Source organism: Etheostoma spectabile, chromosome 3 (assembly GCF_008692095.1).
Source record: "Etheostoma spectabile isolate EspeVRDwgs_2016 chromosome 3, UIUC_Espe_1.0, whole genome shotgun sequence".
Taxonomy (NCBI): domain Eukaryota; kingdom Metazoa; phylum Chordata; class Actinopteri; order Perciformes; family Percidae; genus Etheostoma; species Etheostoma spectabile.
This window is the reverse complement of record NC_045735.1, coordinates 15,311,835-15,338,381: the sequence shown is the minus strand read 5'-3', so window position 1 is coordinate 15,338,381 and position 26,547 is coordinate 15,311,835. Positions and strand designations below refer to the sequence as shown.

General features: G+C 41.3%; 1 protein-coding gene and 1 long non-coding RNA gene across 4 annotated transcripts in view; one reads left to right on the top strand and one right to left on the bottom strand.

Moving 5' to 3' along the window:
- LOC116672388 (cell adhesion molecule 2) overlaps window positions 1–26,547 on the top strand; it is a 179,066-nt gene that overhangs the window by 41,501 nt on the left and 111,018 nt on the right. The window lies entirely within an intron of this gene.
- LOC116672530 (uncharacterized) lies at window positions 6,131–20,796 on the bottom strand. The gene is made up of 4 exons (XR_004327576.1): window positions 20,785–20,796; window positions 17,294–17,299; window positions 10,440–10,447; window positions 6,131–6,294 (listed from the first exon to the last, which is right to left on the bottom strand). It is a non-coding gene; the product is annotated as an uncharacterized LOC116672530 (long non-coding RNA).

Genomic DNA, 26,547 nt, shown 5'->3' with positions numbered 1-26,547 from the left:
CTTCCATGTAGGTCAGCACCCAAATAATAGGAAAATAATTAAGGCATATAATTCCATTTATGCATAGTTATGCTTGGTTTCGTCTTATTGTGAGATATATATCTTTTAGATTCCTGCTGCCACCCCAGTAAAGTGGAGGTGATTGAAGCTTTAAAAAACTCAACATATACGTGCAGAACTAATACCCCAGTTACTCCAGATTATCCACCAACCTCGGCAAACCTGGTTTTCCCTGGAATTTCTATTAATACAAATAGTGTGGTTGTGGTTTTTGGATTATTCAGGACCTTGTTTGTGGAAAGTCACTTTTTTAAATGTTTGAATGAGTTTCTACTCCACTGTACTGGTGTGGCAGCAGAAGTTTCAGTTTCACAGACGGGTATCTCCTGACCTCCTCACATGAAGCCCAAACCATCTGCAGGGTAGCATATTGTTGGCGATAACTGAGATTTGTTTTTGTAATATGAGTGAGTTGGTACATAAAGATTTTTTACTCTTGCAGATTCATAAATCACTTCAGCTTGACATACCAGTATATAGGAATATAGTCACAGTTCATTATCCACGTATCTGTTTGCTGACATCTGCATTCCCTGCCAACTAGTTTAATGTGCTAAACAAGATAACCAACAGAATTTGCACACCAAAAAATCCCCATGTGGCACGACAACTCTGCAAAGAAGCGCACTTACGCAGATAAAAGGAACGTGTCAGAAGACGCAAGAGGAGGGATTATCAATTCAATCTGATCTCCCACGCTCAGTCATTACAGCAGTATGTTGTGTATGTATTCTCCTGCACATTGCTTTGTTGGAATCACTTAAACTCAGGAAGATAATCATGCTTTGCCAGTTTGAGCATAGAGACTCTTATTATAAAAGATGATTATCCCCAAAAATGTGACATTTTCAGCAATTAGGAACATTGCAGCTGCTGCAGCGAACCTGGCAATTGGTTGAACGTGGGGGTACATTAAGATTTAAGAACAATTCAGAGAGCTTGAGAAAGTACTAACTACTCTTTGCAGTTATTCAACACATTCAGCACTCATCTAAACATACTTATCCTTCCAAGGTTAAGTGCCTGATGGATTCAAAGTCAGACAAATGGCTGCTTTTATTTGGCTCAGCTTGGAGTTTGTCTCTATTAAGCCATATTGGCTGTGAGCTCTGGGGTTTGCACAGAAAAGTGCTGAATGTTGCTTGTGCAAAGTGCCTTCCATCCTTAAGCGAAGGACAGTTTTTGAACAAACTAGACAGGTAATTAAGTATTATTTCTACCAACAATAAAATAAAAATGGAACTCCAGACATACAGCGGCTGACTAGACTTACATTTTAATTAGGCTTGTAGAATCAGGCCCAGTCTTTTTCTTTCAATATCCTCATGCAGTATAGTCTTTTCTTATTACAAAAAGTAAAACATGTTCTTGAAATATATTGTAAATCATTCCGGGGTGAAATTGTTTACACTTCTTGTGTTTTCATGCGAGAGACAGCGATAGTCCTCAGCGATGAGTCCTCATTTGGGAATCTGGAAGTAATGAGGATCTTTACCTTTGGTCATCAAGACAGAAATGTTTTTTTTCTTTCTTCCTTGTCTTTTTGATATTGCTTTTACTGCTGGCTTAGACTATGGGAAAACACACAAAGGATGTGGCAGAAATTGGGGTTGCAATGTAAATGACCTTAAGATGAATCGCTCGGTTACCAAAACAATACAATCCGCCATTGCAGACAATAAAAGAGAGTTCAAAATTTCACAATGAAATGTATAATTATCACTCCTAGGTTTTGTTATTCCAAACTTCTACAGCTGGAAAGGAATGTGGGAAGGAAAGGTTCAAAACTAGCTGATGGTGTGAATGCACTGTAAACCAATGTTTGCAAATGAAAAATTACATATAATCCTACAAAGCAGCTAAATTGGATGCTATGGACGACATCAGAAAGTTACCAATCATAATATAAATTTTCTAAACTGGAGTATCCTAATTTTTCTCCAATATTACCATTGTTAAGTACTACACACTTAGAATTCAAAGATGAAGAAAATACAAATATTTGCAGTTAAACTTTCACCACATCTGCCTCCGTTGGAAATAAGAGTCTCTGTCTGCACAGCACACGATATGGAATAGAGTTAGGGGGTACTGGAACTATTTTACACACCATAGCCCTAGTAGGATACAAGGTAGGATAGCATAATAAAAATAATAATAATAATAAACTTTATTTATATAGCACTTTTCATACAGAGTGTAGCTGAAAGTGCTTTATATCTTTGCACATTGTTTCATGGAATCATCCCACCCGATGAGTCCAGTGACACTGGATATGAAGAGCATTTCATTAAGTTTACACACCAAATCAGACACCCTCATCAAATATTAAAAAGGAGTTATTCATCAAGCACCAGTGCACTTCCAAATCCTGTTACAGGCTCTAAACTGTTGGCAACATCAAAGCACACACCACACACACACACACACACACACACACACACACACACACACACACACACACCACACGCACTCTGTGCAGTACATAGTCAATATAGGACGGTTGATAAAAACCTGGTTTAAATGTCAGTGTGGGATTAACACAGATGACAGATTTGAGTAAGTCTGAATTTGGCTACTTACACATGGACGATTGTATGACAATAATCTTATTATTATTATCAAAAAATATTTTTTTGCTTTTAATATAATATCTTAAGCAAAATAAGCAATGTATCTGAGCTACTGTTTGTCTGTGCGAGAAACTTCTAGACTTATTTATGCTTAAAATAACACTGCTGTGCAATTATGTCTTATTAGCATTTTGATTTCATGTAAATTGTGTTATTTCTACAGCTTCCGGTGCATTATACATATCATAATGCAATCAAAATAAGTTAACTTTAGTGGGGGTGATGATGACTGACAGCATTGAATTAACAAGAAAGTTTGTATGTCTCTAAACACATTGCCATGGCAGTAGAATAAAGATTAGATCAGTGTTGAGTAGCTCATTAATCTATTACATCTATAAAAGTAGGAAAATATCTAATTGTGACTGACAACTAATATTGCAGTAAGATTCACGATATTGGAGGGAGTAATGATTTTTGTATTATTATTGTCATTTTCATTAAAAAATATGAATATAAAAAGGATTATAGTGTGATTTATGAGAGGATCTGTACCGAAAAAAGGCTTTTTTTTTCATTCTGTAGGGTAGGATTTGCGGGCTGGGACGTCTCTGCAGCACCACAATACTCCATTCAGAACATATACCAGTCCATATTGTGATCTAGCGGCTTGCAAGCTGGAAAAACCAAACTCTAGTCAGGCCAATCACATTGTGTACAGCGTTGGTGGGCGGGCTTTACATAAGGATGGTAGAGTTCTGCGTGAATTCCCTGCTACTTGAAAACAAAGATGGCGGCTTTTCCAATCAGCTTTGGCGGCAACTCTGGGAGACTTGTAGTTAAGCTTTTCTTTGAGAAAAGAACAAAGAACGATGTGTACGGAGTTTTTCCGACCTCGTTAAATCTATAACTAGCGTTGCTCTGGCTGGCCTGGTCCCAGACCCAACATCTTGATGTGGATCTGGATGGTCAGGCTAGATTAATTCTGCAGCCCTAAATAAAAGTCAACATTTCTGTTTAACTTTGTGCTAAGTGAAGAAAAAGATGCTTAGCAGAGTTATAGCAGTGTTTTGATATAACTGATAATGTGCCTCAACCCCATGTGCTTATTGTAGCACATTCATTTTCTCACTTTGCCTACACATACAAAAAAAACTAAAATAATTTAGGTGAAAAGAAAATGGGGCAAAAAAGCTCTGTTTCAGTGATGTAAGAAAGAAAATAATATACTGTAGATATGTTGAAACTGCTCACACAGCTCACTTTAAATAACATTTAAGGACCCATCTTACTGTACAGTGTGTGTCTGCTCTGCATACACAGTGCTAACAGCAAAGGTACAGGCCGAGGCTGGATGCATGGAAGTAGAGGAAGCAGCTGCATTAGCAAAAGGAAGTAAGCTTCAGCAGAGATTATTTTACACATCCAGCCCCCTGGGTCCAGGAGGTATTTGGAAGTAGTGTGTCATGGAGGGGGGAGGGGGGAGGGGGCGGTAGAGGGCTTTGACATGTTTGTGATTATACAAAAGTTTGGGAGACACGCTCTCTGTGCTGCGGAGTTTCAGCTAGTGTGGAGAAGTTTTTGCAAACTTTCCCCCCACTCCTTTAATATTAAACAGGAGTGTGTGTTGGGAGTTTCAACAATTTCAAATGAAGCAGTCCCTCTCCAGCAGGGAGTTGCAAAATAACCACAAACCCATTTGAATATTTCACTGCAAGAAAATATTGCCCTTTTTAGTAATAATCCGGGATATGCATCAGCAGATACATGGGCGTAGACAAATAATGTTAACGGAGCTTCCGAAGATCAATCTTTAATGCATATGATTGTAAACAGCTGCTGGAGAAGGATATCATTTGTTATTCTGACGGCACAGATGACACGAGTTTCCACAGTGGAGCACCCCCCCCCCCCCCCCCCCCCACCTCCCTTGACTTATAATGCGCCCGCTCAGCTATCAGATAATTGGTTAGCTAACTAGACGCTAATAAACAAGATTTTTTCTTCTTCTTCCATTCGTCATGCTTCTTTCTGGTCAAAGTCAACTGAACTTTCAGGAACCTATGAGCTCATTTCCATATTGTTTGCAGTTGTATAATGACTCAAAATTAGCTTCTAATTAAATCTGAGGAATCCACACTTGAGTGAACTGTGTGCGTGTGTGTGTCTCTGTGTGTGTGTGTGTGTGTGTGTGTCTGTCTCTGTTTGGCGCGGCTGCGTCCACTGAAATTCATTTAGTAGTTCTTCACGGTGGAGGCAGAAAATAATGGGTGAGACACTCAAGCGAAGACGCATCATCAAGGATGGAGTTCACTTTGAGTGAAGGTAAATGTTGTTTATGTCAGATAAAGACTTAGGCTGCAGGATTGATAAGATTCGGTTCCTCAGTTGTTTTTCACAACCAATGACTGATTTTGAATTGATTAATACAAACTGAGGGGTAATTTAATGAAAGTTCTGCAAGTTTTCCCAAAGCTGCCTGTGTCTGGCAGTGGAATGTGTCTTCTGCACAGGTCTGTTCCCAAAAAAACAACAACTTTTGACACAAAGAAATTGTGTAGCCCGGTTTTAGTTATATCGATTCTTTAACCACGTTTCTACACCTCCGGCATTTCAAATTTGCTTTTCTTCCACTTCGTCTTAACCTGCCAGATACTGCGCTTTGCCTGGCCTCAAAAATCTCTGATCAATAAATGCTATGTGTTAGCACATGCTATCAATCAGCAAACATGTGGGTGCAGCAAAGTAAGTACAGCAGTAGTTGGTGTTTTCCTCTCCTCCCAGGTTTCTCTTGCAGACTCTGAATTACATCTATCATGGTGCCGCTGGCTTTTGCCGTCCCTTTTGTGGAATTTCACTTCTTTTTTTTTGGTAATTGCACTATAAGCTCATCTAGACAATTTGCTAATTTACTGCACAATGTAAGAGCATTCCTGTAAACTATGCAGCTACTTGGGCTCCACGCAGGCAGATGGTTCCATTTGTACGTGGTCGTTAAGCCACATGTCCTCCTCGCTGATCGCTTATTTGAATTTGCATTTAAATGTGTTTGACCTTGGACTTTGCACACACCGCCTCCTCTTTGTTGCTTCACACCTTTAATTGGCTAATTATTTTGGGTTTTGTGTTCAGCCCGCTTCATTATACTTTGTGTTTGTTTTGGCTTTCTCATGGGTTGCTGGCGAGAGGTGATTAGGTAGGAGATTTGTAAGTGTCGGATTTTCTCAGTAATTTTGTTTTTAAGGATTCTGTGAATTATCTTTAAATGTGGCAAAAGTAGTCTAAAACTGTAAGTTGGGATAAGCTGTAGGTTTGGTTAGGGCTGCCCTGCGGTAAAAGGTAGTCTGGTTAGAAGAAGAATACCATATCAATTAGATTTCATATTTCATTCAAATTCTTTCATATGAAGGGGCAAGAAGGTATTTCAATAGAAGGCCACGGGCCAAAAAATAAATGTTGAAGCTATGAGAAAATGGATTCTTATCGAAAATTAACATTCAAAATCTAAAATAAAATCCTGAAAGTAATGCTGCTCTTTAATCTGCATATACCTGCCATATTACAGACCTTTTTAAAGTCACTTATCACTTGTAACATCAGTGGGAGACATGAAGCCTGTCTTTGTTTTTCCAAAGTCTTTCTACATTAGGGCTCCAGCTGACTATCTTCATGTTCCTTTGTCAGTGTGTCACTGCCTCGATCGCTCCATCTTGACTGGCTGACTCAAAGCGTGTGAGGGGGAGTGGGAGAGAGAGAGAATGCTGTAATTCTTGTTATTCTTCGTAGATAACACTTAGTAGGGAAGTTTACCAGCACTGTTCTTTACATTGGTGTAAAACTCAGATGAAGTCCTTTGTAGCTGCACAATATGTGCGTTTGTAGTCATTACGGTTAGGTTTAACAGCACTTTCAAAATACGAGGAGAATAAACACAAGCATTTCAAATGCCATGGCGGGCCAAAACAAAGGGAGCACGGGCCAAACTGGCCCGCGGGCCCCCAACTGGGCAGCTTTGATCTAAATTGACCAACTGTGAGATGTGTAGTGCAGTCTGTGGGAATAAAACAGATGTGATGAACAGTCTGTTAGAAAGTCCACATAAGGAGCACGGTAGAAGAGTGATCTCAGCACAAACACAGTACAGGTGGCAGGAAACAATGTGAGCCAAGACTGAAAATGCTGTGTGAAATTAAACAAATATTGGTCTAATGTTGTCTGTGTTAACAGGCTTTGGAGGCTTTAGAAGCAGACAGAGGTGCTTTGCTTGCTCATCAACACCACACACAATCATTTCAAGATTCTCACACCTGTCAAGTGTTAGTCAGACTAATTGACTGTTACTGACACATACTCTATTTATTTTGTGCTAAAGTTGACGGATGATGACATTTGTCTTGTGCATTAGATAGGAGTGCATGTGACAGATCCTGCAGCAGGAGACTGCAATGAGAGAAGCTTTCCAGAAATATACCGCTTAACCTTAAAGCTCAGCTTTACAGTGTATCTGACTAACAACGAGGAAGCCATTTTAAGGGACGACAAAGGTGGAACTGGGGCATTGTTTTGTTTCAAAATGTTCAAATCTAAGACACAGGGACGCTGCACCAAATATTAAATTTAGTTGAAGTACCACCTGCTTTCATTGGTGTAACAATCTAGTGAGTCTTTGAGACTTGGCGTTGTAGTCATACGTAGTTTAACAGCACTTCAAAATACGAGGAATAACACAAGCATTCAAGCCATGGCGGGCCAACAAAGGGAGCAGGCCAAATGGCTCGGCCAATGGGAGCTTGATCTAAATGACAACTTTGATTTTGCACGGGGATAACGATGTGGAACCAGCTGTAGAAGCACATAAGGGCACGGTAGAAGTGATCTCAGCACAAGTAAGGTGGCAGAACAAGGACCAAGCTGAAATGCTGTGTGAAAAACAAATATGGTCAATGTGTTTTGTACATCTTTGGAGGCTTTAGAAGCGCAGAGAGCCTTTGCTTGACTCATCAACACCCACATCAGTTCAATTCACACCTGTCAGTAGCAGATAATTGCGTCCTGCAGTCTCTTTATATTTGGCTAAAGTGCAGAGATGACATGTCTTGGCATCTAGATAGGAGTGCTGTGACATTGCCTCAGCACGGAACCTGCAATGAGAAACTGTCCAAATACTACCGTTACACCCGTAAAGCTCACACAGTGTACTGACTAGACAACGAGGAAGCCATGTTTAGAGGAGGACATAAGTGCAACTGGCATTGTTTTGTTCAAAATTTCAAATCTAGAGACACAGGAGCTGCCCAATATTAGATTAGTTGATAAAAGCCGTGCAATGCTATGTCATTCTATGTGTGAGACTGCCGAGCTTATAATAGACCTCATGATGAAGGTACATCACCAATGATGAATGTCAGAGTGAAAAACACACATTGCAGGTTTGAGGAGCTTCTTGTTCACTTTTAATGGCACTAATTGCTACTTGATATAGGAAAATACTTGTCTTGCATTGCCAGCTCTATCGCCACTGCGCTGTGGAGCAACGTCTGACTACAGCACACATACATTCTGGGATAGGAGGAAAAAAGGCTCTGGGCTGTTTACATTTCTGTAAAGGTCCCATGGCATGAAAATGTCAGTTTTTGAGGTTTTTTAACATTAATATGAGTTCCCCTAGAATGCCTATGGCCGCGCAATGGCTAGAAATGGTGATAGGTGTAAACCGAGCCCTGGGTATCCTGCTCTGTCTTTAAGAAAATGAAAGCTCAGATGGGCTGATCTGGAATCTTGCTCCTTATGACATCACAAGGGGCAAGGTTACCTTCCCTTTCTCTGCTTTGCCCGCCCAGAGAATTTGCCCCCCCCCCCTCTAGAGAGAGACATCATGGCTTTCAAATGAGCAAAGTGGCAGTTGGTCAAGGCCACACCCCCAGCCTCCACCTTGCCCCCCCTCTCCTCCTCAAAAGCTACAGACTCAGAAATGGCACATACTAAGGAAAGCTCAATGTGGGACTGGCTCTAGTGGCTGGAAATCTGGACCAAGGCTGAATTTTGAGAAAGAGACTTCAGATACAGTATTAGTGGACCCCTAAGGTCTATATAAAAGAGACTTCAGATCCAGTATTAGTGGACCTCTAAGGTCTATATGAAAGAGACTTCAGATACAGTATTAGGGACCACTAAGGTCTATATAAAAGAGACTTCAGATACAGTATTAGGGGACCACTAAGGTCTATATAAAAGACTTCAGATACAGTATTAGGGACCACTAAGGTCTATATAAAGAGACTTCAGATACAGTATTAGGGGACCACTAAGGCCTATATAAAAGCATCCATAGAGCACCATGTCACGGGACCTTTAAACCAATCACAATCATCTTGGGCGGCGCTAAGCTCCGGATACAGGGACGGTGGCTCAGCGAGGACCTTTGGTTTTGGTGGAGCATTTGTACCCTGCAGAAGAAAACGCAACATAACATATTAATTGAAGCTAACTGTTGACACAATACAGTAACGTGAGCTATTTAAATTAGCTGATACATGGTTACACCTCACTTGGTCTTACCAGTGTATCTCTGTGTGTCCTTCCTCCTCAGCAATCCCACCAATCGGTCCCAGACCGTCCCAGTTAGAGAGGAAAGGGCATAAACATATTACTTGTAAATCTTTAAAATGATTCAACAAAAGAACCATTGCACAATCCAAATTTTCTTCAAAACCATTTTCAGTGTGTAGCTGCTAGCTCATATGTGTTGTTTCCTGTAGCGATGGGAATTTGGAGAACGGTAATACATAAAGAGCGGAAGGTGAGGGGCCTGACATCCGGCATGATGTCAGGCTTTATCTGTTGATCCAGACTATAGGAATACAAACTGGTCTGTTTGAGTGTATTTACATGTAGGCAGTGTTCTGAATATTGGCTCATGCATTGTTTCATATTTCAATTCAGATGTTAGTCAGGATGTTCTGGAAAAAGACAACACAATCCAGATAAGGCGCTTACATGCCACAGTTTTACAAGTTGTGCAGCCAAAAAACTAATAGCTTTTGTATTCAGGGTTTACAATAAGAAGGCTAGAGGCTTATCCCAGCTACTGTAAACTGGATCCTTTGAAGCAGCCACAGTTTAATAGAACTGTTCTTGTGTTGTACACTTGGGTCAGACTTGACCATCAAATTAGAATAAAATATGCATTTAAATATCTTCATTTAGAAATGAAAATGCTAATGAGCGGTCTTTATGGTGGTTAAAGGACAAATGTTAAAACCTTACCACGTTAAATGATGCAAGCCTGGTGAAGAATAACTAAAATTTAAAATGTCAAGGCACCTTTTCATCTTATTTCAATTTTTATTAGACTTTTATCTCCTGCAGGATGGCAGTTTCAAGCTGCTTTAAAAGTGCTCTTGATGTACTCTTTAAGTTTGCTGTGTTTTGTGTTTATTATTCCGATTGTCAAGCACGTTGTTGCTTTACATTTTTAAGGCTTTATGCACTACAGACAACATTTCATCATCAAGCTTAAGGATCCTTTTGATTGGCTGATGCATTCAGCCCGGGCTTCTTCATCTCATTTAGTCTCAATGCTTCTTAACATTGAGAGCAAGAACATCTGGCTGTGTGGAAATACTAAAAGGATTACTTTTCACCAATGCAGGAAGGAATCCAGGAGAAAATAATTACAGCTTTCTGAAATTAGTTTCCACAGACAGCTTCCACAGACTCACCAGTCCACGTCTCAGTTGTTGCTCCTAATTACACCAAAGTCTTAATGAATGTTTTCACACCCTGAAATCATTTGAGGTGTATGACCTTCCAAACTTATAATTCTAACTTCACAGTTGAGGTACAAGCAGTAAAAGTAGCAAGGTGGAAGATGGCATTTAGTGGCTTTAATATTGAGCGCCTGATATGAGTAGTGTGATCACACTAAGTTAAATAGAAGAGGTGGAATAGCAGACATAATTAGATTCATTGCTTGACTTGAAAAGGTGTCTGCATTTAGATTTTGTTCAGCATTCAGGATTGTTTAAAAAAACTCCTCCAGGTATATTAATCATTACAGCTACGGGGCCCTGCGCTGTCATGTTTAATAATATCACAAGTAGTGAATTTCTCTCAAAACAGACATCAGGTCACCGAATGTTCCACACTTAGAACAAGCACTGTGAAGAAGTGCATTAACAAATGAATGATCGATCATTTTGTCACTTTTTCAAATGTCCATGGAGGAAATGCTCTGTTCCGAACTCAGCATGAAGTATGAAGAAATCCTTATCCTCCATCTCAATAATCTATGCACCAGCTTTTTTTGGTTTTGTGTTGTAGTCTCTCTAGGATTTCGCTGCCTTTTTTGGAGATTGTTGCAGCCCAAAATGCCTGATTTTGAGGGAGCTTTTGTAAGAATTTACCGATAAAAGTTGCTATGTCTTGTATTTTTGTTGTAATGAAGTTGCGAGAGACAGTGAAAATTGGTATTGGTCTACTTCTTTAAAAATACTACTCTGGGCTGAGTTTTACTAACCTTACCAAAAAGGCTCAGGATAATGCAAATGTTGGTATAATATGAAAATGGCTAGTGGATTTAAGACAAAAAATAATAATTTAATGAATTAATCAAATATGAACATGTCTATGAGTAGCTTGTTGATCTTTCCATTGTTAGTTAATTTCCTATCCCGGGCTGGGACACATTCATACACGTTGATAAAGGACATTAGGTCATCCTGGACGTCTCATATCTGTTTATTACTGTATCTACCGTGTGTGTGTGTGTGTGTGTGTGTGTGTGTGTGTGTGTGTGTGTGTGTGTGCGCCCCGCCCGCTGAAGAGCCAACAGGATTGAAACAGCAGACACAGCTTTTAGCAACTTTAAAGGGAAGAATTGTTTCAGCGTACATAGATATTAAAATGTATACAGGTTGGCAGGATGGTCGGACATGTTTTGTGTGTCGAGTCTTTCGCTATACATTTTGAGGTGAATGTCAGATGTTTGAGTGACACGCATCTTGTCTTCATATCAGAAACAAGGAAATGAAGTTGGCGACGTATGTGTGACGTCCACCCGTTCCCACTCCCGCTTGGTCAGTGGCTCTGAGTCACATACTGACGCAGTCTGGCACGCAGGAGTGCTGTGATTGGTTGAAGTCGCCAGCTTCCGGTTATTGGTCAAAGTTGCGGTGATTGGTCAAAATTGCGAGTTGCACTTTATTCACAGTAATTGGTTGAGTTTGGGTTGCGTTCGCGACATGGCGAGATCCGGGAGGGACTGGTTTTTGCATCAATACAAGGTACAGGCTGTTTAACCCTCGTGTTGGCCTGATCCCAAATGAAATCTTTTACCATCAAAATATGTTTTTTATTCATCAAGTGCTCTGAAAATAAGAGTAGTTGTTTAAAGCTATGCTCTTAATGATTAGATTTGAAGCAAATTGATTAAATTATGGGTGTTTTACTGAATTTAATAACTTCTGTTGTCCTCTGGGGTCAAAAAGACCCCGCAGCACAAAGTGGTTCAAATAGTCCCACCGTCCTGCTCCATAACATCTCTGATCAAATAGTCCCACCGTCCTGCTCCATAACATCTCTGATCAAATAGTCCCACCGTCCTGCTCCATAACATCTCTGATCAAATAGTCCCACCGTCCTGCTCCATAACATCTCTGATCAAATAGTCCCACCGTCCTGCTCCATAACATCTCTGATCAAATAGTCCCACCGTCCGCTCCATAACATCTTGATAAATAGTCCCCTGCTCCATAACATCTCTGATCAAATAGTCCCACCGTCCTGCTCCATAACATCTCTGATCAAATAGTCCCACCGTCCTGCTCCATAACATCTCTGATCAAATAGTCCACCGTCCGCTCCATAACATCTTTGATCAAATAGTCCACGTACCGCTCCATAACATCTCTGATCAAATAGTCCCACCGTCCTGCTCCATAACATCTTTGATCAAATAGTCCCACCGTCCTGCTCCATAACATCTCTGATCAAATAGTCCCACCGTCCTGCTCCATAACATCTCTGATCAAATAGTCCCACCGTCCTGCTCCATAACATCTTTGATCAAATAGTCCCACCGTACCGCTCCATAACATCTCTGATCAAATAGTCCCACCGTCCTGCTCCATAACATCTTTGATCAAATAGTCCCACCGTACCGCTCCATAACATCTCTGATCAAATAGTCCCACCGTCCTGCTCCATAACATCTCTGATCAAATAGTCCCACCATCCTGCTCCATAACATCTCTGATCAAATAGTCCCACCATCCTGCTCCATAACATCTCTGATCAAATGTCCCACCATACCGCTCCATAACATCTCTGATCAAATAGTCCCACGTCCTGCTCCATAACATCTCTGATCAAATAGTCCCACCGTCCTGCTCCATAACATCTCTGATCAAATAGTCCCACCGTACCGCTCCATAACATCTTTGATCAAATAGTCCCACCGTCCTGCTCCATAACATCTCTGATCAAATAGTCCCACCGTCCTGCTCCATAACATCTCTGATCAAATAGTCCCACCGTCCTGCTCCATAACATCTCTGATCAAATAGTCCCACCGTCCTGCTCCATAACATCTCTGATCAAATAGTCCCACCGTCCTGCTCCATAACATCTCTGATCAAATAGTCCCACCGTCCTGCTCCATAACATCTCTGATCAAATAGTCCCACCGTCCTGCTCCATAACATCTCTGATCAAATAGTCCCACCGTCCTGCTCCATAACATCTCTGATCAAATAGTCCCACCGTCCTGCTCCAAACATCATGATCAAATAGTCCCACCGTCCTGCTCATAAATCTTGATCAAATAGTCCCACCGTACCGCTCCATAACATCTCTGATCAAATAGTCCCACCGTCCTGCTCCATAACATCTTTGATCAAATAGTCCCACCGTCCTGCTCCATAACATCTCTGATCAAATAGTCCCACCGTCCTGCTCCATAACATCTCTGATCAAATAGTCCCACCGTCCTGCTCCATAACATCTTGATCAAATAGTCCCACCGTACCGCTCCATAACATCTCTGATCAAATAGTCCCACGTCCTGCTCCATAACATCTTTGATCAAATAGTCCCACCGACCGCTCCATAACATCTCTGATCAAATAGTCCCACCGTCCTGCTCCTAACATCTCTGATCAAATAGTCCACCATCCTGCTCAACATCTTTATCAAATAGTCCACATCGCTCAAACATCTCGATCATTGTCCCACCTACGTCAATCTCTGATCAAATTCCAGTCCTTGCTCTAACATCCGATCAAAGTCCCACCGTTGGTCCATAACATCTTGATCAAATAGTCCACGTACGCTCATAAATACTTTGATCAAATAGCCACGTCCAGCCCATGACATCTTGATCAATAGTCACACGTAGCGTCCATAACATCTTGATCAAATAGTCCCACCGCCTGCTCATAACATCCTCTCATAAAGTCCCACCATACTGCTTCCATAAATCTGATAAATAGTCCCACATCTGCCATAAACTTGATCAAATGGTCACACCTAACGCTCCATAGAACTAGATCAAATAGTCCCACGTCTGCCTCTAACACTCTGATCAAATAGTCAACCACCTGCTCCATAATTCTGAGCAAATGTCCAACCGAACGTCATAAATCTCTGATCAACTAGTCCCACCATCTGCTCATGCTCACTAATCAATGTCCCCCGTCCTGCCTATAAGCTCTGATCATTTCTCACGTCCTGTCATAAGCTCTAAAATAGTCCACCATACGTCATAAAATCTGTCAATTCCACTCCTGTCCATAACATCTCTGACATAGTCCACCATCCTGCTCATAATTTGATCAATGTCCACCATACGCCAAACAGCTCGATCAATAGTCCCACCGTCTGTCCATAACTTCGATAATAGTCCACCATCTGCTCCATATCTTGATCAAATAGTCCACCATCTGGCCATAAACATCTGTGATCAAGTGTCGCAACCGTACTGCTCTGTAACACTTGATAAGGAATTAGATGAGTGGGCCAACAATGGTTACAACAACAACAAACAGACGGGGTCTCAATGCTGGACCATTCACAGTTAGTCTGACGAACAAGCAGCGATGAGGGCGATCTATCGCCAGGAGGCTCATGAGAATTGGTTAATAAAAAAAGACAGACAGAGGAATAATGAGGAGGATTCAATCAAAATGATGAGGAGGAAAAATAAGCATGGTCAAAATCCAATATAGCAAATCTGCTTATTCCTTTAAGCCCCACTTGACTGCTTCAGAAATGGAAGAGGAGTATGAATTGAGGAAACTGATGATGAGTAAGACTAAAGCTGATGTAGAAGAAGTATCAGAAGTGCAGCAGTGCATCTATGATGATGAAGATGAAGAATCAACGGAGGAGGTGGAATCTGAAGCTGAAATGGAAGAAGTGTCAGAAGTGGAGGACGTACAGCCCTTTGCTGCATGTCACCCCCCCCCCCCCCCCCCCCCCCCCTTTCATGTCTTCAGCTGTCCTGTCATCAAAGGCCTAAAAATGCACCAAAAATAATCTGGTCTTCCATCCCTCCCAGTGACAGACACTGCATGTTGACAGCAGAGACAGAGACAAGCCTCCATAGTCTCCCATTGATGACCTTCAGTAGGTCCACTTGACCTGTCTTGTTGGCCTTAAATTTCAATTGAAATAAAAACATGATGTTCAGGTGTTTGAATGAAGTTGTTATTAAAGGCTTAGTACAGAATTAAATGAAGTACCCACTAAATATTATTTAAATAACAGAACAACCAGATGGGGTCATTTTGACCCCAGAGGACAACAGGTGTGATTATGGTGTGATTATGATTCGGCTGTAATTAAAAAAATTGAAATGATTCTAAAACAGCATCTTCACTAAACTTTGACACATACCACTCTGTGATAAGTCAAATGGTCAAAATAATATTAGGTCAAAAATAATTCATAGTTTCACTTTATTCTTTACCCAAAAAACAGGGTATACTTTTATGTAAACAAGGTCTATTGGCTCTAAATTCCAAAATGAAAGGAAAATGTGTTGTAGTGGGTTGAACTGAAGTGAGAATAAAGGTATTACACAGAATTGAATGACAATTTATAATGTAAACTTCAAATAACAGACAAACCAGGCGGGGTCATTTTTGACCCCAGAGGACAAAAGGTGTGAGGTTTTCGGGAGGACATTACGAGGGTTAACAGAACTAATAGAGAAGAGCATGACCCCATTCTTAGGGGGCCGTAAAGTCCCAAGATCAACAACATGAAAAAATAATGAGTTCATCCTCTAAAAAGGCAACCACTGCAGAATGACATAATGATACAGGAAGCTGGGTCCACTGTGCATACTGGCTGCCCGTTATGGCCACCGCGGCCCCCCACTCTGCAGCTCTTTATTAAAATGACTGAATGATTAGCAGATGTACAGAGCAATAGGGAACATGTCCTCAGATACACATGGAGGACTCCAGCTTATGTGATCACCTGCTTGTGTGCACAACTGGGCCTGCAAGGAGCATGGGAGCGAGCTTGATATAAGAATTAACTACTTACTAAATATTGTATGAACATCAAATTTACCAAATATTTGAACTTGAGATTTTCACTTAACAACAGTGTTAAAAGTTTCTCACATTTCTGGCCAACTTGTTTGACTTTAGCATAATCTGTTGACACTTTGTTCTCTGTGGGACCTTCGTTAGATGATGAATGATAAGCTTGAAGATTTGTAAGGCAGCTGCATAGTTTTGCTGCAGACAGTCAAGTACTAAGCTTCTTTTAGCAGCCCCCTTTTAGCCATGTTAATTAAGCAGTAATTTGGTAGGATATCATCGAAGGTATTGTAGTTTTGATCTTCTAGTTGAGTGTGCCAATGTGATGCAGGGGTACAAATAGTTTTCGTCAAACTTGTTCTTCTGCTTATCTCCTTCTTCCGTATGAATTTCTACCGTGCTCTTTATTTTGCAACACCTGATCAGTAAATACACCTGCGAAATACAAGCGTGGCATGACTTTTCTCATAATTGGCCTAACCGTTTTTTACAAAAATCCTATTAAACTATGAAAATGAAACTACATTTCCCCTTATACAATAATGGGAAATTAATCTGAACAGAGCTCAGAATCACAGAATCTTTGAGGCCATACCAATTTGCAATATTTAAGCCAAATGACATTTTTAAACCACAGTTTACATTTTGTGCAATTATCAGATTTTATAATGGGTGTGTATACGACGCAATGTTTAGAGCTAGAGTGGGTGACATCACAGCTAGAAGGGGGAGGAGCTGTAAAATCTTCTAAAAATGTTCTCAAAATCTCCCACAATTTTCCCTCTTCAAAGCACCCTAAACGGTTTGAGTTGAAAAAAATGCCCAACGGCATTCAACTTCACAGCAAAATAACGGTTGGCTGAGGACAGGTGACACAAAGAATGACAAAAAGACGTGCGCCCAACGCTTTACCACCTGAAAAGGTTTGATCGGGGCCTACGTCCTGCTCTGTCTCTCATATGTTGGGACACCACAAACCACATCAATGCATTTGGCAGAGACTTATGGTTATACTTGGAGATATTTTGCAGCTTGGACTCACAGTGTTTGAATGAAAAGGGTTTTGAAAGGTACCCTGGAGATCCAGAGCTCTCTTAAGAGCACGATTACAATTTACTCATTGAGTTCCTCTGGCATCGAGTAATTCTGCTCATTAACTCAATCACATCAGTGTATCTGATATAGGCGGGGCCAGAGGCAAACTGCACCAATTACATCGGTGTATCTGATATAGGCGGGGCCAGAGGCCAGCAGCACCAATTACATCGGTGTATCTGATATAGGCGGGGCCAGAGGCCAGCTGTACCAATCACATTGGTGTATCTGATGTAGGCGGGCCAGAGGCCAGCTGTACCAATCACATCGGTGTATCTGATGTGGGCGGGGCCAGAGGCCAGCTGTACCAATTACATCGGTGTATCTGATATAGGCGGGGCCAGAGGCCAGCTGTACCAATCACATCGATGTATCTGATATAGGCGGGGCCAGAGGCCAGCTGTACCAATAGGCTCGTTCGAGATGATCCAGGTCTGCGCAGAATCGATCACCGGCGATCGGCGCCCGTTGCATGCCGGTTAGATTTGTGTCCGACTTGATCCCGACTTGCTCTGACGTCATGCACACGTGGGCAACGGAAATCTCACGAGAGCAAGGCGGCCGCAGTTCTGAGACGCAGGCGGCGCAGTTGCTTTTCACCGACTGCAAGAGCCAGGCGGACCCAGGCGGCCCCAGAGCATGCTGGGAAACGCCGGCTTCTCAGCTGATTTAACACCTGATTGGTTTACAACATGATGACGTTTTATATAAACTTTTTTATCGTTTTGGAATCGGAGGGATTTTAATTACTATTTGTCTGATTTAAAGACTTATTCTGTCCAGAACACATGTTGTGAGGCTGATAGAGACGTTTAGAAGTCAGAGAGACTAAATCCGTTCAGATCACGGATCATCTCCAGTGTGTTGTTGATTAAAATCAGCAACAGGTCGCATGTAGAGCACTTTGACAGCTATGCTGTCATAATTAAAACAACTGGAGACTGTGTACCAGCTGGTATGTGGGTCTGATTATATTTTATTAAATCGGAGTTGCACCACAGTGTTTTCATCACTTCCTGTCCAGCCTGAAGGAGCTGGAATCGGCTAGAAACTGTCCGACTTTAACGCAGCTTTCTGTCACCGCCCCCCGCTGCTGCCGCCTGCTCTCGTCCACTTTACAGGCGAGGCGCAGCTCATCTCGAACGAGCCTAATTACATCGGTGTATCTGATGTGGGCGGGGCCAGAGGCCAGCTGTACCAATTACATCGGTGTATCTGATATAGGCGGGGCCAGAGGTGAGCTTCACCAATCACATCGGTGTATCTGATGTGGGCGGGGCCAGAGGCCAGCTGTACCAATTACATCGGTGTATCTGATGTGGGCGGGGCCAGAGGCCAGCTGTACCAATTACATCGGTGTATCTGATATAGGCGGGGCCAGAGGCCAGCTGTACCAATCACATCGGTGTATCTGATGTGGGCGGGGCCAGAGGCCAGCTGTACCAATTACATCGGTGTATCTGATATAGGCGGGGCCAGAGGCCAGCTGTACCAATCACATCAATGTATCTGATATAGGCGGGGCCAGAGGTGAGCTTCACCAATCACATCGGTGTATCTGATGTGGGCGGGGCCAGAGGCCAGCTGTACCAATTACATCGGTGTATCTGATGTGGGCGGGGCCAGAGGCCAGCTGTACCAATTACATCGGTGTATCTGATATAGGCGGGGCCAGAGGCCAGCTGTACCAATCACATCGGTGTATCTGATGTGGGCGGGGCCAGAGGCCAGCTGTACCAATTACATCGGTGTATCTGATATAGGCGGGGCCAGAGGTGAGCTTCACCAATCACATCGGTGTATCTGATGTGGGCGGGGCCAGAGGAGAGTTGAACAGAAGACAACAGAGAGAGACAACTCCCTCACACACACGCACACGCACGCAAGCACGCGCAGTTTTTAGATTTATTCAGTTCAGTTAGTATGATTTAAAGTTTATATGATTTACTTTATTTGAGATTTTACAAAAAGTTCAACAACAATATTTTAATGTTTGCATGCATGCAAAAACACACATGCAAGCACTTAAGCATGCACATAGGGTGCGGCCTATGAACTTCAATTATTAATACTGGTGATGTCAGCATTGGGATGGGCACCGAGTAGTAGGCACACTGTACACAATGGTTGTAGTTATTACAATGCCTTCCACTTTGGGCTGGACGATAGGGAGAAAATCAGATATCACGATATTCTTGACCAAATACCTCGATATCGATAATTGAGGCAATATTCTAGGATTGACAATTGGTTCTTTAACAAAATATCTTCACACTTAGATTTTAGATAAATAATCATCAGTGATGTGGATATAATGACTAAGTGAGGAAAAGGCAAATAATAGAACAGCTAGAACAGTCTGGCAAATTCAGAAAAGTACATCACTTAACTGTAATGTTACGTTGTATCACAATATTAAGATATCCAAAATCTATCTACAATATCTAGTCTCAGATCACAATACTGATATCATTTCGAGCTATTGCCCAGCCCTACTTCCACTTAAACAGTAGAAAAACAATAATGTGACATGTGTGTTTGTGTATTGCCTCACATGGTACAGAGACACTGAGAACTGCTCGGCCGCCCGTGGTCTTACACATTTCTTTGTTTTAGTAGTGTCAGAAGTTGATTGTTAGCCGACCCACACCAGGTACAAAAGTGCACTGAAAAATAAATCTTTTGTAGCAAAGTGAGGTATTGCTTCAACAAAATGTGTGTAAATTGTTTTTTTCCTGTCATGTTTCTTTAAAAAATGTACTATAGTGACTTTTTGTTAAATGGTTCAAAGAAGGAAACGCCATCCTCTCTTGAATTATTCCCTGTTCCAGTGGATATTTTTGCACACCACAGGCATGTAATTGTATCCTTACAGCTTTGATGGATGAGACTTAAGACTTAAAGTCTTATAGATTTTGTAGGTTTGTGCTGTGTTATTTTAGCAGTCTCTTCTGGCTTTCCCTGTTCTTTTGAGTAGACGGATGAAGGTAGGTATGGGCACAGTGAGGGCAATGGAGTGTGGCTTGCCTCAACCCTGTCACTTTGATAGAGTGAATACATTGTGAGAGATAATGGAAACTTTCTATTCAGCGAGGGCTGGAATAAAGAGAGCCTTCCTACTCATTCATCAACATTGATTACTGTACAGCCCATGGCCTGGAAGGAGCATGGGAGCACTACTTCTCACAAAGACTCTGCTGAATTGCAGGTAGAGGAATCAGGAAACAACAAAAGTGCAATACTGGCCTTTTAAGAAACATCACCCCAATTTGTTTTAAGGTGAAGCCCAATGTAATCTGAAACACTGAGCTTTAGGGTTATAAGGAAGGTTGTACTGTACACAGCATTGCAGAAAGAACATGCAGTCCTTTTGCTACTGGTATTGATAGGCTTAACAGGGTGCAGTAGGCAAATGTAAAAAAGGCCAAAGTTAATAGTGCATTCATTGAAATTTTACACGAAAACAGTGCAGCCTTGAAAAGCATACTTTTGCCTTTTAGGGACACCTTTAAACACTGATACTGTACGTATATTAGGTTAATAAAGTCATAGTGAAGACATTCCATGATATTGTCACTTTTCCCCAGAGTGACGGGTTGATAGCTACTCTGCCTCCTCTCACATTGGGATCTTGATAGTAGTCATGTAAAGTTGTATATAAAGATAGCTGGCCCTAGAGGACATTTCAACATGTCACTGTCTCTTTAGCATCTGTAAAACACACGTTCACACGTTAACAGGATTAGTAAGTGATCCACGCCAGCATTTAATATTAGTATTTTTGCAAGCGTTTAAACCAAGAGGAAAAAACCCTTTTCTATTTATTAATTAAAGTATGCCCTTTAGTCTAGTCCTTTATTTCTTTGGAATTCATATCTTTATTGGCTGGCCTTCTTTAGAGTTTATTATTTCTTTTTCCCAAGGATTTAAAACAGCTAACATTCCAGGTTTGCAGGATTCACCAGCATATGTATACATTTAAAGATTTTAATTCATAATTGGTTATTTTTTGATGACCGTTTAGCCCATAAAATGTCGAAAAACATGGAAATCACATGTTTCAAGAGCCCAAAAAAAGCTTAAAAAAATATTTAAAATACAATATTAAATTGAAATTGATAAAATTAGCATTGGAGAACCAACAGGTATTTGGCATTTTTGCTTGATAATGGACCAGAATTAACCAGAGTTGATGTGTTTTTGTCACTTCACCTGGACTCCTTATAAGCAAATTGGATAAGACGGGGTGTATTCAACTATTTTAGTTGTAGTACTAAGTATGTGTGTGTGTGTGTGGTGGTGTGTGTGTGTGTGTGGTTTTTTAGTCTGAGCTGCTGAATGTGAAGTACGTCAAATTTCAATCAGGAACAATCCACAGCTTGATGAAGCCGAGGCAGCAGCGATAATTGTCATTATATTATGAGCTGCTCAGTTTGCTTCGACACACTCCAGTGGTGCCTGCTTGTCAATATTTTCCCTCCTCCATCTCCCTGGAGCAGGTACTGTATATCGCTCACCTTATGGTGGAACACTTTTTGCTCTGCAGCTCATTTAGTTCCGTCAACCTTACTCAGGCGTCATGTCACACATCACACGTGGCTATCACCTTCAAATGTTTTTAAGCTAAACAGACCGTGCTTTAATTCCTTGTTCAATTGTTTGGGCCCAAGAGGCAGAGAAGCCTGCCTCAGTGCACTGTTAGAAGACTCCATAGAAAAATGGACATACTGTGTTAATATGAAGGAATTTTCTGTAAAGAATTTTCACAGGTGTTTTTCCCGTATATAGATTTTTTGAATTACAGAGAAGTGTGTTAAAGATTCAGAGGATATAATTTGAATTTAGAGAATTTCCTGTATTTGGATTAACAGAAATGACGGTAAAGTTAATGGAAAAGGTACTGGTATTTTTCTGCCAGGACATTATCTGTTTTTCTTACAGTGTGCCCACACTGTAAGAAAAACAGATGATTAACTCCGCCTGGGTGATGTTTGTCAGTCCATTTCCTGTAACATCCAGTGGCGGCAAAAACTATCGCATAATTTAAGAGCAGTGTTGGAAAACACAAGAATAATAATTTGTTGATTCACATTTATTCTTTAATAAACAATAGGTTAGTGTGGCTCAAGAAAAGGGAAGTTTGGGGTCCCTGATGGAGCTGCTCCCCCCGTGACCCGATACCAAATAGGCGGACTAAGATGGATGGATGATTCCCATATTTACACCTTAACCCCTTGGCACACTCTAAATGAAAGCCGTTTGTAGCTTAGGAATAGCTATTTTTATCAAGTGGCCGTTAGCTTGATAACAAGCCTGGTGTGTTGGCTTAATACTGTTTCACTGCAGTTGTCTGAAGCATAATGAAGGCTCTGCTCTGCCACGACTCTATGGCCAGAGGCCTGTGATGCATGCGGAACAATTCAGAGAGGAACGCTATGAAAATACAAACAGAACTTCAGGGTATGATGTGAATTAAAACAAAAGACAGAAGCGCCACCACTTCTGACTCTTCAACGTTTTCGTGATAATGGATGGATATAAAAACAGACATCGGACATGAGAAAGTGTCAGATACACACACGTGGCTCCCATGCTGAACATTTCACATGCATATGGCCCAGTCTGATAAAGGCTTCTCAAACTGCTCCACTATTATTTCAACTGCAGGCTTTGTTTGTGCTCACATTGTTTTTCTCACTCACTTGTTGTTGGACAAATTGAGGTACAGTACTTTTGTGTTATCAGTGTGTGCCTGTTCACTCGGCATTAACAGTGCGACGCACGCTTCGACAGATATAATTACACACACAGCAGACACCCGACAAGAATGTATGAAAGTTGGCGAAATACATTTCTCCCCTCACGATTCACTGAATGCAGCTACATTTCAAGGTTTTAGACTCTGCGAGTTAAAAGCTTTCTTGGTGACCTGCCTTGGCAGCAATGCCACCAAAGTAGTTTACAATCAGAACAATACGACAACTTGCTGAATAAGCTGTTGTGGTTGTATGAGTCTGTTCACCCTGTTCAGCTTGAAATCTCAGAATGAAGAAAACCCTTTCAGTTCACACAGCTTACCAGGCAAACCTTCTGAGGTGCTTTTGGTTATTCAATTAGATATGGCAATCTCACAGCAGTGCAGTAATAAATAACAAAGGCAGCTACAAAGAGCTGAATTATTTTTTAGTACATCAGTTAATTATTTAAAAAGCATAAATTCATTAAATAGGACCAAGTGACTGCACAGATTTGTCTGAGAAAGTCAATAAATCCCTGATTGATATGTCTGGGAAATGTCTGCACTAAATAGAAGCTCAGTACGACTGCAATCCAGCAGCCAGTCCCCTCGGCAGGTAAACAACGCCGTGAATATGAAAATGAAGAGTCATCTCTGTTCCAGCAGCTGCTACTTGCATACAGTACATGCATCGGCCTGATTGGTTCAACTGTTTAGCATAATGCAAGTGTTGTTTCCTGGGGTGAAATGGTTTCAGAGGAGGTGGCGGCCAGATGTATCAACCCGAGGATTGGGCATGTGCAAAGATTCAAATGCAGCTCCCTCAAAGTGACTCGCAGGCAAACACTGAGATGAGAACAGAGAAGTTGCAGCATGACAAGCGCTCTGGCACAGAACCTGCTTAAGTTTTTATTCTGAACAACATCCCTTTAGGAAGAGCACCACAAGCACCCTGGGTTTGGGAACAGTTAAACCAGATCCCCCGAAATGTTCCAGAATACTGTGGAGCGGAGCTTTTCCTGTTGTGATACCACGACGCAGGAGCAAAGAGAGTGATCTTGCTTCCTCCTCATCTGTAGGGCTCACGCTGTGATGAACTTATGGAGTCCTATCTGGCTCAGAGATCAACACTCGGCCACAATGACATAAAGAATTGCATTTGACCTTGAAGGTGAGGGAATTTGTCTCAGTAAAACAGGAAGTCCAATCCTTCATAGATCAGCCTGCAGAGTTAAGACATATACCGTATGTCACATGGCCAAAATTAGGGCCGCACGATATGAGGAAAATATGCAATACCATTGTTGACTATCGCGATAACGATATAACTTGCGATAAATAAACAGATGTTAAAATCGTCTTAGTTCTGCATATCTGCTGCTTTTAGCATTCTGCTAAATTACACATGCTTGTTGAACTGAAAACTACTAAAAAGAAATCAGTTCCAGCATTCTTTCATCAAAGAAATTAAACATTGAATTAAACATAAAAGCAACTACTAAAGAAAGATTTTTACTGATATTTTCTTTCTATCGAGTGTCTTCCGCAACACGTTGCAGCATTTCGCGATGTGTTTATTGTGTAAGCTGATATTGCGATTATGGAAAAAACTATATGTTGTGCAGCCATAGTGAAAATGACTATTTTTAGTCCTTATTTGTGTCAATTGACAAGCTTATTTTTGTTATGACACAAAACGTTAATCCTCTCACTGTATATTGTCTCTATCTGAAATGATGTATATATAATAAGTCCAAATGTGATGAAATGAGAAGCAGCATGTTTTCCAGGAGCCGGTGAATGGGCTGCAGTCAGATTTCAGCTGGCTACTGTGGGCTTATTAAACACGGTGGATACTGAGGGGGGGAGAGAAATATGTCCTTCACACAGAGGATTAGATATTATCAGCTTGTGTTTCCCACAGCTAGCCCGGCCCACTCACTGTCCACCTCAGGGCTGCATAGTTAAGCAAACGGAGAAGCCTGGAGTTAGGCGTGGTCTCTAGCAGGCGCATGTGGAGGATCACATGAGGATCAGCAGGTAGAGAGGACCTGCTATGTATAGGGTGTGTGTGTGTGTGTGTGTGTGTGTGTGTGTGTGTGTGTGTGTGTGTGTGTGTGTGTGTGTGTCTAAAAGGAGGAAACACATTTAGATCATACTGATAGTTGTTTTATTGATTAGCTTTCCTTTTGAGTGGATCACTGCTTAATTATTCAGTCACGCTGGCCTCTTTACCTTTGTCAATGTCATGAAGCACATGCTGCGGCCATGCTGCGGCCATGCTGCGGCCATGCTGCGGCCATGCTGCGGCCATGCTGCGGCCATGCTGCGGCCATGCTGCGGCCAACATTGTTTTTGTTAGTCAAGCAGGATGCTCAAAGAAAAGAATACTCCATTGTTGACTACTTAGTTGGGCCTATAATGGCTATACGTTTGCATTTTCATCTAAATGAAACAGACTACTTACAGAATGGCTCACTTGTTATTACAGTTTTTTTTATGCAACATTGAAAGCTATCATCTGGTAACATTTGTTTCAAGGTAATCTCAAACCGCAGCAGAGTCAGCCTCACAGTCCGTTTCCTGGTATTTGGTTGGCCAGGAAACAAGGAACTGTAATTGATGGGTTAGGGTTAGAGCCTCCTGGTAGCAAGCTGGGCTAGTCTCCATCGATGAATGTATACAGCAAGTGCACTGCAGAGTTGCAAATGGCATTATGAGGGAAAGAGGTTTTCTAGGATGGGGTTGAGTGTGGTCGTTGTCCTACTTATGTGCATAACATAATGATCTCTGAACCCACTATCAAATAATTACACAGTCCGACCCGTCCTTCACCTCGCAGTGAACTGGTAAACTGTAGGTTAAGAATGATTAGGCTTGTTTTCTGTCCATGTAAGAGGAAAAAGAGAATTGAAGAAAAAGAGCATTTCTTTTTAAATTTTTAATTAGGATAGTCAAAACTGGAGCTGCCACATTCACATTAGTTCCACCTCTTCAGCCAAATATAGTGATCATAATATTACCCAAATAATCATCTTACTATTTAAAAAGGCTGTTGCAAGAGAAATTAGCAAGATAATGGGAATGACAACAGTAGTTCTTCTGGACATTTAAATTGTTTGACCTCACACACTATGACCTTTTGTTCAATTTTTTAAAGGTCCCATGACCTGGTGCTTTTTGGATGGTCCCCTAATACTGTATCTGAAGTCTCTTTTATATAGACCTTAGTGGTCCCCTAATACTGTATCTGAAGTCTCTTTATATAGACCTTAGTGGTCCCTAATACTGTATCTGAAGTCTCTTTTATATAGACCTTAGTGGTCCCTAATACTGTATCTGAAGTCTCTTTATATAGACCTTAGTGGTCCCTAATACTGTATCTGAAGACTCTTTTATATAGACCTTAGTGGTCCCTAATACTGTATCTGAAGTCTGTTTTATATAGACCTTAGTGGTCCCTAATACTGGGGATTGAGATCTGGTGGAGGCTATCTGAGTTAAGTGAACTCATGGTCATGTTCCAGTTTGA